General features: G+C 37.3%; 1 long non-coding RNA gene across 1 annotated transcript in view; it reads left to right on the forward strand.

Annotated features, from left to right (window-relative positions):
* The first annotated feature begins 2,461 nt into the window (after window positions 1-2,461).
* Window positions 2,462-6,392, forward strand: part of LOC109971975 (uncharacterized) — an 11,835-nt gene continuing 7,904 nt past the window's right edge. Inside the window, exon 1 of the long non-coding RNA XR_002276622.1 lies at window positions 2,462-2,533. This is a non-coding gene — a long non-coding RNA (uncharacterized LOC109971975). The remainder of the gene's footprint in view (window positions 2,534-6,392) is intronic.

Raw genomic sequence — 6,392 nt, forward strand, 5'->3', positions numbered from 1 at the left:
ATATATATAATTTTCCCTCACTTGCATCTTTTCTTTGTGTCTTAGTCCAACATGTAAGATGCAAGGAAAAAATGTGAGGAAAGAGGAACTGAGGAAACATATTTTAAGAAACAGGAGATGTCTTATCCTCTGATTCTGTGATAGAAGTGTAAAAGTATTAGCATCAAAAATACTTAAAGTACCAAAAGTAAAATTCTTATGCAGAATGGATACATTAATGTCTACCAAATTACTGGATTTACAGATCACATTTAATGTTGCATCTGATAAAGGTGGAGCTAACTACCTTATGCTTAGAATTTGAATGACTCCCTACTACTGGGTAGCTTAGGAATTTCTCACCAGGAATGAATAAAGTCTTATAATTAGTGTATGTTAAATTCTGAAAAGTAACTAAAGTAATCAGGTAAATGTAGTGGAGTAAAAAGTACAATATGTGCCTCAGACATACAGTATATTAAAGTCCAAGTATGAAGTAGCAGAAAATTAAAATATTCAAGTAAAGTACCTCAAAATTGTTTTTATATATAGTTTTTGAGTAACCACTGTTGATCTCCAGCTGGTTTCCAAAAAAAGTGCATGTCAGTATATGAAATTCTTCCATGAAAGATGCACTTGTATCCTCGCTCATGGCTCTTCCAGACAGCCTCTTCATGACTTGATCCTCACATTAGATATAAGAGTCTTGAAACAATCATATAAGAGACCCGGGATGTACCCACAGTCTGTTTGCTCAGACTCACAGTAGCCCTTGTTTTCATAGTGTTGTAATTATAATGTGTGTATCAGCATCTCCCAGCATCCCTGCCTGTCTCCTCTTATGTCTACGATTGGGTCCTGTTTCCCCCCATTTTCATTAAAAACCCAAAAGACTGGAGAATCAAAGCCACATTCAGTTTATCTCAGTATACCTGTTAATATTCACATAATAGTCAGAGATGAAAAGATATTTTCATTTGTATTTTCTTTTGCTGATTTTATGGACATTTGTGCTAAAATGTGTGCTACATTTGGATGGAAAACTGACAACTGTATCAATTTCTCTTATTATAAACAATAATAAATAAATGATTGTGAAGTATTCTCTCTCTTACAGAAGTTTTATTGTTTATTTATAATAAAAATGTGTGCATATGACAATAAAGATCTTGAATTGTGAATCTTAAGACGTATCCTAAGATCTTAATTAACTCAGCTTAATCTTAGTTAATCTTAATTAACTATAATGAGTATTAAATAGTACAACTTCACCATGTACCATTTCTCCTCTAGGTTCCCTTTCCCACAAACTTCCAAACTCACACTTTTCATAAATTACAGTATAAAACTTTCACACTGCTAGTGATCATCATGGAGGCACTACAGCCTTCATTCAGTGTTATAAACTCACTTCACATTGTAGCTTACGTTCTGCAGTGTGACATAATTTCCAATCGGAGCGTTCAAACTCAGGCCAGCTGGCTTAAAAACAGTAAGTGATGTAGTGATGCAGCTGCAGCCTGTTCTAGAGTACCTGGAGTGTTATTATTCAGCTTTGATAGAAAGTAGCAAGTTAGTTGTAATTTTATGGACTATTGTCCAGGATGCTTTCTCAAGGGTAATACTTACAACTAACTTACATCTGTACAATACAGAGAAGTGTACTGTAACAATGGTGTAAGGGAAACCCGGATTGCTGTTTCAGTATGTTTCTCAGGCAGATGTAAGAAAACAAGATGACAGGAAAGATAAAAAACAAGTGATCAAAGGATGGATGTTGGACAGGATCATGAAAAACAGTGTTTGCATGTCATGGTCTCAAAGCGTGGTGAATTTTACCTAGCAGGGAGACCAAATGCTGTCTTCAGTTTGACTGTGACGCAGCAGAGCCAGATGTTGCAAGAGACATCAAGGTCGAGACAAAAACAACTAAAACCTAAACAAATAAAACAAAAACTACTGTGCAGATTTGAAGGTTTACATGGCTGGAATTAAGAGTTTGTTCCTATGTGTGTGTTTGTGTGTACAAACAGATGACTGACCTCTCTCTCACATACACACACATTGTGTTTTCATTCCTTGTGGGGACTTTACATTGATTTACATTCATTTCCTGTAGACTTATCTTATCCATAACCACTACTTCCCTAACACCTAACCCTGACTCTAACACTTAACCTAACCTCCTCATCCTAACTTTAAACCATGTTGCTACCCTGAAATTCTGTGATTTCCATGAGGGGACCAGCGGCTGGTCCCCACAGTGTATGTGTTAACAGGTTTCGGTCCCCATAATGTATGTAACACAAAGGCACCTACACATACCTGCATGTTTCTAGAATTCAACACTGTGTGTGTACATATAGGCACTATATCTACAGTATTTCTGTGTGTGTGTGTCCTTGAATGTGTGTAATATTCAATCCCATTAAGTTTGTCATTGCATCCCATTCATCTGCCTACATCCCTGTGTTTCTTTCTCTCCACAGCATGACCTGCTGTCACCATTAATGGAGCTGCGTGACTAGACAAAGCCCAGGAAGTCCTCAGCAAGGTCATTAGCATAACAATGTTCATGGGAACATTTTAAAATGAGGGTTGTGTCGTGAGATCAGGAAAACCTCACTGGAACCAGCTTTCTCACATCTGCATGAGTGTTCCCAGTTAGTCTCCGCGATGTGTTATTCAGGTCTCAGCTGCCCTCGGTGATGACAAGAGAAGCCACAGTAGGGATAAATAATCCCAGATGACAAGAACCACCCATACACACAATATGGTATACAGCACACATATTCGAATCACAAACACACACACACAGGCTCTAAGGTCTTACATTTACTGAATATACTTACACCTATTACATGTTTGAATGGAGTAGGAAGAAGTCAGACTTATCCAGTCCTACCCCATAACATCATATTATACAAAAAATTTCATGCATCATTGGCTGCAAGCAGTATCTCTACATAGGTAATTGTGTTCCCATGAACATTGTTATGCTAATGACCTTGCTGAGGACTTCCTGGGCTTTGTCTAGTCACGCAGCTCCATTAATGGTGACAGCAGGTCATGCTGTGGAGAGAAAGAAACACAGGGATGTAGGCAGATGAATGGGATGCAATGACAAACTTAATGGGATTGAATATTACACACATTCAAGGACACACACACACAGAAATACTGTAGATATAGTGCCTATATGTACACACACAGTGTTGAATTCTAGAAACATGCAGGTATGTGTAGGTGCCTTTGTGTTACATACATTATGGGGACCGAAACCTGTTAACACATACACTGTGGGGACCAGCCGCTGGTCCCCTCATGGAAATCACAGAATTTCAGGGTAGCAACATGGTTTAAAGTTAGGATGAGGAGGTTAGGTTAAGTGTTAGAGTCAGGGTTAGGTGTTAGGGAAGTAGTGGTTATGGATAAGATAAGTCTACAGGAAATGAATGTAAATCAATGTAAAGTCCCCACAAGGAATGAAAACACAATGTGTGTGTATGTGAGAGAGAGGTCAGTCATCTGTTTGTACACACAAACAGGAACATAGGAACAAACTCTTAATTCCAGCCATGTAAACCTTCAAATCTGCACAGTAGTTTTTGTTTTATTTGTTTAGGTTTTAGATACATAAAATTCAGCATGAAGCATCAGGTTTTTTTGTGTGGAAATGCATGCAGTGGTAATGCACAGATAAGTTTAAGGTCCACTGGGCTCTAACACATTTTCCCTTGACATGGCTGCAAGAGGAAAATTGACCCCTGATTCAAAAGGACAGTGAGAATGGTGGAGGAAATAAAACAAGAAAAACTTAAAAACCTCCAAGATCAACAACAGTGTCACCAAAGTGCAAAAGGTGGCATACAGATGAGAGGTGAAACATCTTTAGTCAAATCAAGCAAGTCCATTTCCCAACATTAACACTTCTGACATGCCATGACATAGATAAATGAGAATCTTCATAAACATCTACAACAGTGTCCAGTTGCACCATACATTCTTTTTTGAATGAAAGTGAGCTCTATGGAAAAAGAAGAAGAGAAGCACAAAAAACCTCCAACAGGGTAATGCCCAAAACATCCATATTAAAATAAAATAAATGGATGAGAACAAACATTTTGCTGGGTGTGGTGTGTTCCCCTCCTAAACAGCTCCCAGACCTTGAGGAGGGAGCTGGTCTAAGAGGGTGCCAGCAGTCCAGTGATGCTATATAAAAAGTAAACAGTGACCTGGCCTTCCCCACCCCCATACTATGCCCCCAGAGAAACCCCAAGAGTGACCCCAAATTGCATACCCCAGCTGCTGGGGACAGGGCAGAGCATCCCCTAATACAACTCCTGGTTTGTTAATTGTGGAGAAAGATGAATGGGTAAATTAGACAGTCAGAGAGAAAATGGATGATTGTAATAATAAAATAACAATAAAAGATAAAAAAAATAATAAAGCAATTTTGATCATATAAATACAATATATACTTTTGCATACACATATTTATGCGTACCCGGATATATATGTATACACATATTCATAAAAAAAAAAAAGAAATTAACAAATCAGTAAATGATTAGAAAGAGAGGAAAGGGGAAAAGAAAGAAAAAGGGAGGGGAGTAGATTATATTCTCTGTGAATCTGGTTTGATTGATAGGTGTGATATACTCAAAACAGCAGCATGGACAGTGAGAAATGAGGATTAATAACAGTAACAATAACGAAATAAACACAACTTGTTATATTTCTAGGAGTTTGTGGGAATGTGCGTGGCCCCAGGTAAGTTAAAAGAGGTTAGAAATGGATTCCCAGTGTCAGTAAAGGTTGACATATTATTCTTATGGGTGGATGATATTTTCTCTAGTGTTCTATGAGATGGTTGGTCCAGTGGTTGATGTGTAATGAGTTTTTAGATTTCCAGTTCAGAAAGATTGTTTTCTTGGCAATAGTTAGAGAGATAAGAAGTGGGTTTTTATATTTAATTGGTAGGTGGTTGACTTCTGTGACATTACCGAGCAGGCAGAGTGATGGTGATGGATTCTACAGCTCAAGGTGGTGGAGAGTTTCTCTGTCACCGCTACTCAAAGGGAGTAAACAGGTTGACAGGTCCAAATAGCATGGAAGTAATCATCGGTGCAACCCCAAGTGCATTGTGAACAAGTATCTGTGTCAGTAAAATCCATTTGAAACATTTTACCTTGTGTGATGTGAGTCCTGTGAATAGTCTTATATTGTATAAGCTGTACGTTTATATTGGTAGTCATGGAAAAGATATTATTACAGATCTCGGTCCAGAAGTCGAGTCTGGGGGGAGTGACAAATCCTTTTCCATTTAGTTATTGGTATTGTTATTGTTCTGTCTGTATTTGACATTAGTTTATTAAGTTTAGATATAATCTTCTTTGAGTTTGCGAACATCATTATCTCTTCAGCTAGCATGGAAGGTTGTAGTGGGTTGTTGATTATATTGATCTTTGATTTAATTATGGATTTTGACTGATGGTACTGGAGAAGTTCTGAATGGTATGAGCTGGTTGTTTTCAAAGAGGTGATGAAGGTAATTCCTCTGTGTTGCCATGTTGGAAAGTGGATGGGGTTGTTATGCAGTTGAAAATCAGGGTTCAACATGGTGTTAATGATGATTTAGTGGTTTTGTTGGAGGAGTTGGATTGATAATTTTTTGGGTTTATAACAGTGTTAAAGTCTCCAGCAATGATAATGTTTGTAAAGTCGTGCAGCAAAGAAAAAAAAGTTATGGAAAAAAAGATGGGTCATCATTATTAGGGCCAAAAACATTGGCAAGTGTGCATGTTGTGTGGTTAATCAAAACATTAACAATGATTAGTCTTACTTCTGGGTCAATGATGGATGTGTTATGGACCAGTGAGATGTTTTTAGTAATTAGAATTGAGATACCTTGCTGCCTGCTATTGTATGTTGAGAGTAGTTTATTAAATTGTTTAAATGTGAGGTTTTGTACTTCAGGAATTGTTAAGTGAGTTTTGAAGCATATACAGTATTTGCCTTTAATTTCATTAATGATTTTAATCCTTTTGGCCTGGGTCCGGAAGCCTCATACAATGACAAATTTAAGTGACTCTATGTTTGTTTGTTAAATATGTCTGCTTTTATGAGTTAAAAAGTGTCTCTTTTGAATAGGAAAGTAACATACAGTATATTCTGAAAGAGGGGAGATATAAGGGGTTGAGGGAACAAGAAAGAGTAAATAATAATTTAGAGTTGGAGTGTGCGTATGTACAGTGGGTACGGAAAGTATTCAGACCCCCTTAAATTTTTCACTCTCTGTTAGATTGCAGCCATATGCTAAAATCATTTAAGTTCATTTTTTTCCTCATTAATGTACACACAGCACCCCATATTGACAGAAAAACACAGAATTTTTGACATTTTTGCAGATT

Source organism: Monopterus albus, unplaced genomic scaffold (genome assembly GCF_001952655.1).
Source record: "Monopterus albus unplaced genomic scaffold, M_albus_1.0 scaffold241.1, whole genome shotgun sequence".
NCBI lineage: Eukaryota > Metazoa > Chordata > Actinopteri > Synbranchiformes > Synbranchidae > Monopterus > Monopterus albus.